Below are 11,264 nucleotides of genomic sequence, written 5' to 3'. Positions count from 1 at the left end.
TAAATCATATAATTCTAATAAATAAGCATAGACAGAAGTATGGTTAGGGTCACTTGCCTTTCTCCAATGAAAAGCTACTCTTACTGCTCTTCCGTTTTTGCTCACTTGAAAAACTTGATTCTTCAATCTTCGAACAGCGATTCTTCTACTCGAAGCAATCATCGGGAAAACATACAAAGCAAATAAAAAGATATATCTAAGAACAATACACCAAAACAAAAGAAAGACTTTAAAAGAGCTTTCTAAAGGATAGGGCTCGCTGCTACAGTTACGAGAGCGCAAGAAACGCAGAAAATGGAGCTAGAACATGTAAACTACAGAAGAAACAAGACTGCAGGGACCTGGTCGCGATTAAACGTAGACTTCAGGGGCTAGCTGCTAAATTTTGCAAGACACAACAAATAGTGCTCGCAAAAAGGGTAAAGGCGAGGGTTAGATACAAAAAAGATCAAGGGTAGTGACGGTGAGTTCTATTTTACAAAAGGTGAGGGGCTAAATCAGAAAATAAAGGACTGTTTTATAAATCCTTTTGAATTTGGATGTACAGCGGGTTGATTTTGAATAAACTGAGGGTCTCTTTTGTAAAATGTTAGAGGGTTGACCGGTAAGGGCTGGGTTTGACTCGGTTTTAGATCCGATATGGATCGTTGGATCTTGATCCGACGGCTCAGGCCAGATCGGGCAGAGAGTCGGCGGTGCGAGTCGCTGACGGACGGCGGCACACGGCGGCAGGCTCGCCGGACTTCGCCGACACGGCGGACCGGAGCTCGGATTCAAGAGCAGGTTGGTCGTGGAGCAAGCATGGGAGCGACTACGGGCTCTAGGACGCGAGCGAACAAGCATGCACGGGAGCGAGAGGGAGAGGGGAAAGTGAATAGTGAAGGTTCTCACAGCGACGCGGAGCTCCTGAGGCGGCTTGTGGAGGCGAGGGAGCGGCAGAGCGACGAGATTTGCGGCGGGACCGAGCTTGAGCGGAGCTCCAATGGTGGCGGTGATTTAGGGCTAGGGTTTGCAAGGCGGCGGCTGCGAGCTCAAAGGTGTCAAGAAGGGGCCGAGGGCTTTATTTATAGGGGCGGCCGCGGGTCTTGGCGTGCGCACCAAGGCGCGGTGCGGGGAGGCGCGTGCGGCGGCCAGACTTAGCAGAGTCTGCGCCCAGCACGGGGAAGAAGAAGGCCCCGACAAGTGGGACCCGCCTATCGGTGGCTGAGAGAGGGGAGGGGAGGCAGACTGGGCCAAACGCGGGAATGGGCCAAGCAAGAGGGAGACGCTGGGCCGAAAGAAAAATAAAAAGAAAAATGTGGGAGAAGGATTTGGGCTGGGCTGAAAAGAGTTGGGAGAGGGAGAGGTTTTCTTTTTCTTTTTATTTTTTAAAAAAACAAAAGATCCAAACAATTCAATTCAAATTTAAATTCAAGAGAATTTAAACTCGAGTTGAACGACAAGCAATAGAATTTGGGGCATGAATGCAAAACAAACCAAACATCCTTATTTAATTTAGAAAAACAACCAATCTATTTTCTTTTATACTAATTTTCCTGTGAAGAAAATAAATGTTGGAAAAATTTTAGAATTATGAGAAAATGTTGCTTTATTTTTAATTTTAATCACATCCTGAAATTCAAAAATTTCAGGGTGTGACATCTTCGCTGATTAATTAGATGTCTCTAGCTTGTTAGTAGCTGACCGAAAAGCGCATGAGGGGGGCCTATGATGAGGGCTTCGCTGCCTGCCAAGGGTGCATTTGTTTGGTTTTGTCACGCCTTGGGGGAGGTTCACTCACGCAGCTGCTGAAATCTTAGCGGGCTACTACTAGTTAGGGAGTATTTGTAGAGGCCTCGTAGCGTCCCTATGCAATCAGACCTAAGGAAGTGTGGTATTGTGCCTAGCTAGCACAGCATGGTTGGGTCCAAAGTTCTTTTGAACTTTTACGTGACTTGTGGGTAAAGTGTGCAACCTCTGTAGAGTGAAAACTGATATATCAGTCGTGCTCACGGTCAAGAGCGGCTCGGGCCCTCACATGTCTACTTAATGGAAATCATTGATTAATTCCGTTATTAAGCGTTCTAAGTTAATTGTTTATTTAGATATCTACTCCTTTTTCATAAATGTGGGATGATTTCATACATGATTTAGTAAATAGGCGGTTAATATTCAACTGTTAATTTAAAATGCTTACCGCTTTATTCAGCCAGCCTTAATTTCTTGTTTACGCCTTGCATGTCATTTACTTTTTCAATATACTTGCTGAGTACGACATGTGCTCACCCTTGCTATAACCACACTGCTCAGAGGAGAAAGATGCAATGAAGCTTGTTGAAAATGTTGCTGAGTTCTAGGCGTACGCAACCCCCAGTCGATTGCCTGTGAAGTGTGGAGCCGTCGTTTTTCCAGGAGAAGCTGTACATCTCTGATAATCTTTTAGTCCCTGTAAGTCTCTTTTACGTGACATTGTTACTCATTATTCCAATATGACGTCACTATATGTATGAAAGTTGATCCTGACATACATATAGTTATGCATTCGGTTTTCTTTTAAAACCCGGGTGTGACAAGTTTCGATACCCATTGGTTCAGGATCGACGGTGATAGGGAAGGCTATCACCGCTAGTTAACGTTCAAGCCGAATCCCAATCAGACTCTCGTTTGTTAGTTGGGATGTTCTTAGGAGATTAAGGAAAAGCCCTGAAACAAAGTGAGCCTACGGGAGGATGTCAAAATGTCTCAAAGCCACGAGGTTTTTGAACAGAACTTTGATAGGCGAGAGGTGTAAGCACCGCGAGGTGTAAAGCGATCTCATGCTAAACGAATGGAACTTTCTAACCTTCAAGAAAGCTTTGAAACCGGTGTTGCCCTCCTTAGAAAAAAAGTAGAGCCTCACTGGGCGCCAGGTGTCATGCACCTGTGCCCCGCACCCACACTGCGGTCGCGCTTTGCCCGTGACCCCGTGACGTCTTGCACCGCGAGCTACTCCGCGTCGCAGCCTGGTGTCCCATTCTACGCCGCTACTCGACGCTGAGGCCGCAACACACCACCACCTGTTGCGGCCATGCGCCACTACTCGGCACCGCCGGCATGCACTGCTGCTCCGTTGGGAGAGGGGAAAGGAGAGGGGGGGGGGGGGGGGGGGAGGGAGGGAGCCGCCATGGTCCCGTGTGTGGCTCCCCGCTGCCGCTCATCGTGCCGCCGCGCCATGCCACTATCAGGGGGGAGGGTCTACAGGACACAAGAGAGGAAATTTTACGAGCTCGTGGCTTGTTTTTGTCAGTACTAGTTTAGTTCACTCAGAATGTAATGGCAGACCCTGACTTCGAGAGATGGCAAGATGCCATGAAATCCGAAATAGAATCCATGAAGGAAAATCAATTTTGGAACTTGATAGACCCGCCTGATGGTGTGAGAACCATAGAGTACAAATGGATCTATAAGAAGAAGAAAGATATGGATGGAAATATTCACATCTAAAGCTCGACTTGTCGCAAAAGGTTTTCGACAAGTTCAAGGAGTTGACTACGACGAGACTTTCTCGCCCGTAGCGATGCTTAAATCTGTTTGGATTATTCTAGCTATTGCTGCATATTTCGATTATGAAATATGGCAGATGGATGTCAAAACAGCTTTCCTCAATGGAAATCTGACCGAGGACATGTATATGATGCAGCCCGAGGGTTTTGTCGATCCGACCAATGCTGGAAAGATATGCAAGCTTCAAAAATCCATTTATGGATTAAAGCAAGCATCTCGGAGTTGGAATATTCATTTTGATGAAGTAGTCCAAGGGTTTGGCTTCATTAAAAACGAAGAAGAAGCTTGTGTTTACAAGAAGGAAAGTGGGAGCTCTATTGCATTTCTAATCTTGTATGTAGATGACATACTGCTGAGTCGAAATAATATTCCTATGCTTGAGTTCGTAAAGACTTCACTGAAAAATAGTTTTCGATGAAGGATTTAGGAGAAGCAGCATACATACTGGGCATCAAGATCAATAGAGATAGATCAAAGAGGCTTATAGGATTAAGCCAAGATACTTACATTGACGAAGTGTTGAAGCGGTTCAACATGGAAGAGGCAAAGAAAGGGTTCTTGCCTATGTCACATGGCATACATCTTAGCAAGACTCAGTGTCCTACGATGACTGATGAGCGAGAGCACATAAGCAAAGTTCCATATGCCTCAGCAATTGGATCTATTATGTATGCAATGATAAGTACACGCCCAGTTGTTTCTTATGCTCTAAGTGTTACAAGCAGATACCAGTCTGATCCAGGTGAAGATCACTGGACAGCTGTGAAAAACATTCTTAAGTACTTGAGAAGAACTAAGGATGTGTTTCTTGTCTATGGAGGTGAGGAATAGCTCGTTGTAATGGGTTACACCGATGCTAGTTTCCAAACCGACAAAGACGATTCAAAGTGCCAATCAGGTTATGTGTTCACAATGAATGGTGATGCTGTAAGCTGGAAGAGTTCCAAGCAGGAGACCGTGGCCGATTCTACAACGGAAGCCAAGTACATCGCAGCTTCGGAAGCTAAGAAGGAAGGTGTTTGGATAAGGAAGTTCCTTATTGAGCTTGGTGTGTTTCCAAATGCGTCCAGTCCGCTGGACCTTTACTGTGACAACAGTGGGGCTATTGCGCAAGCAACGGAGCCTCGGAATCACGAGAAGAGCAAACACGTTATGTGGCGATTTCATCTCATTCGAGAGTTCATCGAGCGTGGTGAAATTAAGATATGCAAAATACATACAGATTTGAATGTCTCAGATCCGTTGACAATGCCAGTCCCGCAGTCCAAGCATGAGGCGCACACAAGAGCAATGGGTATAAGATACATTCTAGATTGACTCTAGTGCAAGTGGGAGACTGTTGGAAATATGCCCTAGAGGCAATCATAGAGATGATCATATTTCCTTGTATACATGATTAATGAAGTGTTCCTTGAATATCCATGAAAGGCAACTTGTATTGATTGACAATTATGTGAATTGTCTGTGAGACTCTTTACTTGTATGGTTATTCTAAAGTGTTCCTAGTCGGAGTTCATGTGAGGACACACATGAATATTAGACTAGCACATGTATTAGTTGATTGACTACGTTTCATAAGTCATGGACATGCGGATGTCAAACTAATAATGTGGGCTCATGTGAGACATGATATTGAACTGACCCAACACGAGATGATGACTTCTCATTACACAATATGTACGCTGTGTCCCAAGACCTGAGATCATCGTATGTACTCAAGATGTGAACCGACTTACTTAGGAGCCATCAAACGCTGCACCGTAATAGGGTAGTCATAAAGGTGGATTTCGGGTTTGTCAAGAGGCATGTTGTGAGACATAGTCGGTCAAGATGAGATTTGCCCCTCTCTACAAGAGAGAGATATCTCTGGGCCCCTCGAGTGATTCGGATCAGGAAATGCATGGCCATGCTGGGGTTAAGAGTTAACCAAGTATTCCGAATCACAAGATCGAGAAAGAGTGGTCTGCTTTAAACTAGACCAAATATCGTGAGGAAAAGGGAAAAACATGTATATGATATTGTGGCGGCTCGTCTGATATGATCTTTATGTGCATATAGGAGTTGACATGTCTTGCTAGAGGCCATTGTCTACTATTGGGCCGAGTAAGAGTACTCGGGCCATGTCTATTCGCATAGGGTCACATACTTAAGGGAAAGAAGCCTGATAAGGATGAGATCCGAATTAGACTGGACTTAGGTGCACTAATGGGCCATTTAGGCCCAAAAGGGGGCACCTAAGGTGGGGCCCAAGGCAGCCCACCTAAGGGGCTATATAAACAGAGGAGGGGGCGGTAGAAAATTTTTGTTTTTGCTACCCTATATTCCTACACACACAAGAGGAAAAAACAATACAAATAAGAAACAGTACAAAAACAGTAAAAACAGTACTGAAAAAGTTGAAAACGATGTAGAGCACGATGCACGGATCGCGTGAGCGCAAGAATCACTAAAATCGGAGTCAAAATGTGAAAGATATGGCTAAAACAAGATTGTAGTGGCTTATTTGCAAGAAAAATCTAGAAAGGGCCTCTCTGGAATTTCTTTTGAACTAGGAAGGACTGCGGGTTAATTTTGAAGAAACTCAGGGTCTCTTTAGCAAAAGCGCCGAGACGGCTCTGGTTCGGCTTGGATCTAACAGATCCGATCTGTTGGATCTCGATCTAATGGCTGAAAAAGGGTGCGGGCGGCTTGAGACGCGGCTACTCGCTCAGCTGCGGCTCGGCTCTGCTCGGGCGATGGCTCAGGCGGACAGCGGCTTGGCTAGCGGCTCTGGCGACGGCGCGGCTTGGCGCTAGGCGGAGCTGGTGGCTCGGGCGGGCAGCGCTTTGCTCCGGCGGCGAGCAGAGGCGGCGGCGGACCGCCGGAGTACACCGAAAACGGTGCTCCGGGGCTAGGATCGTGGCGACTTAATCTTATTGGATGCAAATATATCCTCCACCATGTTTGTGTAGATAGGTGCTTACCTAGAATGGTTAATCCAACTAGAATCTGAAGGCTAAAATTTGAAATTAAGGATCTACTCTTTGTTGCTTTTCAGCAAAAGAAACTCCAGAACCTTCACAAACTCTGCATGTCTAGCTAAAGGGCTATGCTATACCCTTAGACGGGTCAGTCTTGCTGAGTATTAGTATACTCAGACTTGCTTGTAACCTTGTTTTCAGGAATGAACTCGGAAGACCCCAACACTAGTATGACTTGGCCTAGTGCTTTACCTGCCGGCTGGACGATGGAGTGGGAACCATCCACCAGTTATGGTTCGGATGAATGATGTCATGTTCGGGCTTATCATGACATCTATTCTACGACGGTTGTATATAGTTGTGTTTTACCTTCCGCTGCAAGACTTTTTCCTTATAGTTCGTTTCTGTGAAACCTCTTTAGTTCCCTTTGGAATAAAATTGTAAAAGCTAGAGCTTCGGCTTACTAGCTTTAAGGCTTGATGTAAATTATACTCCTTATCTAAGTAATGTAATTATTGTGGAATGGTTCTATCTCTGACTCGCCTTTGAGCGGGATGTATACTTGTGTTATGATCCGATATCAAGTGGTTTCATCGGGATATTACCCGACAGAACAGTGATTATACCAATTAAGGTGCGTTTAGGTGTTTAGTGCACTCAAATTGGTGTAATTCAAACTGGTTCTGCCACATCTTCCTTCGTCTCCGTGACGTCTGAAGGCGTTCTAGGTGGTCTGCCGATCCTAGAACAACCCTACGTGCGCCTGCCCTGACGGGGTCCCTCCCGGGCTAGCGTTTGTCAGATTTCGCTGCTTCACCTCGGCGACTGGTCTGACCGGTCCCTCTGACCGGTCAAACCGCCCTACGCAGGAGGTGCTGCATCGAGCTCCTTCTCACGCCGCGCGATTGTGCGCAATCGTGTGTTGGCCCTAGATTGGCCCCAACATATTTTGGCGACTCAGCTCAGGAAGAAAGATCTTGGTTAACAAAAACCAATCTAATCTACCTCAAGAAGATGGGATCAACTACTAACGTCGACATGGAGACATCATCCCGACAACTGAGGAGCATCTTCCTGAAGATATTCGCCAATTGCTGGAGGAGCGCAAGAAGAAGCGCGATGAAGAAGATCTGAAAGCGGCACTTGCAAGCATCAAGGTTGATCGACGTGGAAAGGTCACCAAGATCAAGGAGATCAACTTCAACTCCACTTCTGCATATGCATCTGATGTAACACCCCCTGTAAGTGAAACATCTACTGGTGTTACCATGGAGCAAGTAAAAAATTTGTTCACTGAGCGAGATGTGCGATTAGTTGATCTAATTACTAAAAAGATGATGGTATTAGCCGGTAAACAGCCAGTAATTGATGACACGTTGCCTGTTTCTACTGTTGAATCTACTGACATCCCTGTCTCTCAACTATCAGTAACTTTACCGGTGAGTCAACCGCCGTATGGAATGCCGATGAATTATTTCAGTGGTCGAACAGTAACGCCAACAAATGCGTTGGTGGCTCAGCAAACATATTCTGATCCGCTTACAAGCGTTCATAGTTCGGCTAGCTTCCGCCGAACGTATGAGTTAGAAAATTCTACGCCACCATATTCCACTCATACTTATAACATGCCACCAGTACACCCCAGCAATTGGATCTATTATGTATGCAATGATAAGTACACGCCCAGCTGTTTCTTATGCTCTAAGTGTTACGAGCAGATACCAGTCTGATCCAGGTGAAGGTCACTGGACAGCTGTGAAAAACATTCTTAAGTACTTGAGAAGAACTAAGGATGTGTTTCTTGTCTATGGAGGTGAGGAATAGCTCGTTGTAATGGGTTACACCGATGCTAGTTTCCAAACCGACAAAGACGATTCAAAGTCCCAATCAGGTTATGTGTTCACAATGAATGGTGGTGCTATAAGCTGCAAACCGACAAAGACGATTCAAAGTCCCAATCAGGTTATGTGTTCACAATGAATGGTGGTGCTGTAAGCTGGAAGAGTTCCAAGCAGGAGACCGTGGCCGATTCTACAACGGAAGCCAAGTACATCGCAGCTTCGGAAGCTACAAAGGAAGGTTTTTTGGATAAGGAAGTTCCTTATTGAGCTTGGTGTGTTTCCAATTGCGTCCAGTCCGCTGGACCTTTACTGTGACAACAGTGGGGCTATTGCGCAAGCAAAGGAGCCTCGGAATCACGAGAAAAGCAAACACGTTATGTGGCGATTTTATCTCATTCGAGAGTTCATCGAACGTGGTGAAATTAAGATATGCAAAATACATACAGATTTGAATGTCTCAGATCCGTTGACAATGCCACTCCCGCAGTCCAAGCATGAGGCGCACACAAGAGCAATGGGTATAAGATATATTCTAGATTGACTCTAGTGCAAGTGGGAGACTGTTGGAAATATGCCCTAGTGGCAATCATAGAGATGATCATATTTCCTTGTATTCATGATTAATGAAGTGTTCCTTGAATATCCATGAAAGGCAACTTGTATTGATTGACAATTATGTGAATTGTCTGTGAGACTCTTTACTTGTATGGTTATTCTAAAGTGTTCCTAGTCGGAGTTCATGTGAGGACACACATGAATATTAGACTAGCACATGTATTAGTTGATTGACTACGTTTCATAAGTCATGGACATGCGGATGTCAAACTAATAATGTGGGCTCATGTGAGACATGATATTGAACTGACCCAACACGAGATGATGACTTCTCATTACACAATATGTACGCTGTGTCCCAAGACCTGAGATCGTCGTATGTACTCAAGATGTGAACCGACTTACTTAGGAGCCATCAAACGCTGCACCGTAATAGGGTAGTCATAAAGGTGGATTTCGGGTCTGTCAAGAAGCATGTTGTGAGACATAGTCGGTCAAGATGGGATTTGCCCCTCTCTACAAGAGAGAGATATCTCTGGGCCCCTCGAGTGATTCGGATCAGGAAATGCATGGCCATGCTGGGGTTAAGAGTTAACCAAGTATTCCGAATCACAAGATCGAGAAAGAGTGGTCTGCTTTAAACTAGACCAAATATCGTGAGGAAAAGGGAAAAACATGTATATGATATTGTGGCGGCTCGTCTGATATGATCTTTATGTGCGTATAGGAGTTGACATGTCTTGCTAGATGTCATTGTCTACTATTGGGCCGAGTAAGAGTACTCGGGCCATGTCTATTCGCATATGAGCCCATAGGGTCACACACTTGAGGGAAAGAAGCCTGATAAGGATGAGATCCGAATTAGACTGGACTTAGGTGCACTAATGGGCCATTTAGGCCCAAAAGGGGGCACCTAAGGTGGGGCCCAAGGCAGCCCACCTAAGGGGCTATATAAACAGAGGAGGGGGCGGTAGAAAATTTTTGTTTTTGCTACCCTATATTCCTACACACACAAGAGGAAAAAACAATACAAATAAGAAACAGTACAAAAACAGTAAAAACAGTACTGCAAAAGTTGAAAACGATGTAGAGCACGATGCACGGATCGCGTGAGCGCAAGAATCACTAAAATCGGAGTCAAAATGTGAAAGATATGGCTAAAACAAGATTGTAGTGGCTTATTTGCAAGAAAAATCTAGAAAGGGCCTCTCTGGAATTTCTTTTGAACTAGGAAGGACTGCGGGTTAATTTTGAAGAAACTCAGGGTCTCTTTAGCAAAAGCGCCGAGACGGCTCTGGTTCGGCTCGGATCTAACAGATCCGATCTGTTGGATCTCGATCTAATGGCTGAAAAAGGGTGCGGGCGGCTTGAGACGCGGCTACTCACTCAGCTGCGGCTCGGCTCTGCTCGGGCGATGGCTCAGGCGGACGGCGGCTTGGCTAGCGGCTCTGGCGACGGCGCGGCTTGGCGCTAGGCGGAGCTGGTGGCTCGGGCGGGCAGCGCTTTGCTCCGGCGGCGAGCAGAGGCGGCGGCGGACCGCCGGAGTACACCGAAAACGGTGCTCCGGGGCTCGGATCGTGGCGACTTAATCTTATTGGATGCAAATATATCCTCCACCATGTTTGTGTAGATAGGTGCTTACCTAGAATGGTTAATCCAACTAGAATCTGAAGGCTAAAATTTGAAATTAAGGATCTACTCTTTGTTGCTTTTCAGCAAAAGAAACTCCAGAACCTTCACAAACTCTGCATGTCTAGCTAAAGGGCTATGCTATACCCTTAGACGGGTCAGTCTTGCTGAGTATTAGTATACTCAGACTTGCTTGTAACCTTGTTTTCAGGAATGAACTCGGAAGACCCCAACACTAGTATGACTTGGCCTAGTGCTTTACCTGCCGGCTGGATGATGGAGTGGGAACCATCCACCAGTTATGGTTCGGATGAATGATGTCATGTTCGGGCTTATCATGACATCTATTCTACGACGGTTGTATATAGTTGTGTTTTACCTTCCGCTGCAAGACTTTTTCCTTATAGTTCGTTTCTGTGAAACCTCTTTAGTTCCCTTTGGAATAAAATTGTAAAAGCTAGAGCTTCGGCTTACTAGCTTTAAGGCTTGATGTAAATTATACTCCTTATCTAAGTAATGTAATTATTGTGGAATGGTTGTATCTCTGACTCGCCTTTGAGCGGGATGTATACTTGTGTTATGATCCGATATCAAGTGGTTTCATCGGGATATTACCCGACAGACCAGTGATTATACCAATTAAGGTGCGTTTAGGTGTTCAGTGCACTCAAATTGGTGTAATTCAAACTGGTTCTGCCACATCTTCCTTCGTCTCCGTGACGTCTGAAGGCGTTCTAGGTGGTCTGCCGATCCTAGA

Source organism: Panicum virgatum, chromosome 8K (genome assembly GCF_016808335.1).
Source record: "Panicum virgatum strain AP13 chromosome 8K, P.virgatum_v5, whole genome shotgun sequence".
Classification (NCBI taxonomy): Eukaryota; Viridiplantae; Streptophyta; class Magnoliopsida; order Poales; family Poaceae; genus Panicum; species Panicum virgatum.
Note: the sequence above shows the minus strand (reverse complement) of the source record.